The following is a 1,096-nucleotide window of genomic DNA, read 5'->3' as shown; positions in this document are numbered from 1 at the left end:
ATATATATATATTCGAAAACGTGACTACAGAAGCGAAAGCCGGTTCTCGATTTTCATGTATTATACGTGACACGTGATTCTTACGACAGTTATACACGCGTGTTCTCGAGAATTAATTCTTTGTCGATCTGATTCCGACTTCAGGTTGCACCTGAAGATTCTTTCGTGCACCTTTCTACCTGTCTGCCATATATCGAGACATCTAACAGGTTTCGATAACGTACGAACGTGCGAAGAACATCGTTACATTTTTATGGCTCGTAGAAACGGACGGTGGAAAGGTGATCAATAAGAATTAGTAGTAGTCACGTAACTTAGAACCTGTAAATTAACATATTATTATACCTTTTCGTGTAAACTTTTCCACCGAATATTTATTATTCATTTATTTTGCGATTTAAATTCAATTTTTGTATATTTCTTTTTTCTCCCTTTAAAATTTTCAATGTTTTGGCAATTAGAAATTTCAATGCGAAACGTCAATTTAAGTCAATTTAAGTTCAATTGAAATTATTGAAATCGGGTATATATTAGATATATATATATATATCTAACGTTAGAGTTCGTCGTAGAGAAGCGATATTTTATAGCGTAAAAGATCGATCGAGTTGTTGTTTATGTTCTTCGATTGGTTACTTATAACGTCGTTAAGGTAATAACATTCTCGATTAACATCGTTTCACGTTAATGTCCTCGATATTAACTACATCGTTTTAAAACTGATGACCGCTTTTTCAATTCCCTTGAAATCAATACAAAATTTCTTATACGTTTTAATATTTTCGAAGCAAAAACATAGAAACACTAGAAATTTATATTATAATTTACGATTTATCTTTTATAAAAAAATTAATATCAATATATTCCACCAATAATAAGATAATTAAAATAAACGATTATCTCGAAAATTCAAGAAAAATAGATCAAAAATTTCCTCCTCTATCCTTATAATATAACCCAATGCCTCGAAGAAGGTCTGAAACGGTGACAAAAATGAGGTAAACCGTCTCATCGGTGCGATGAAGGAGTACGTACATCATTCACGCGTTTTTATACGCGAGCAACGAATCGATGAAAGGATTCGAGAGTGATGGAT

Source organism: Apis dorsata, unplaced genomic scaffold (genome assembly GCF_000469605.1).
Source record: "Apis dorsata unplaced genomic scaffold, Apis dorsata 1.3 scaffold_162, whole genome shotgun sequence".
NCBI lineage: Eukaryota > Metazoa > Arthropoda > Insecta > Hymenoptera > Apidae > Apis > Apis dorsata.
Note: the sequence above shows the minus strand (reverse complement) of the source record.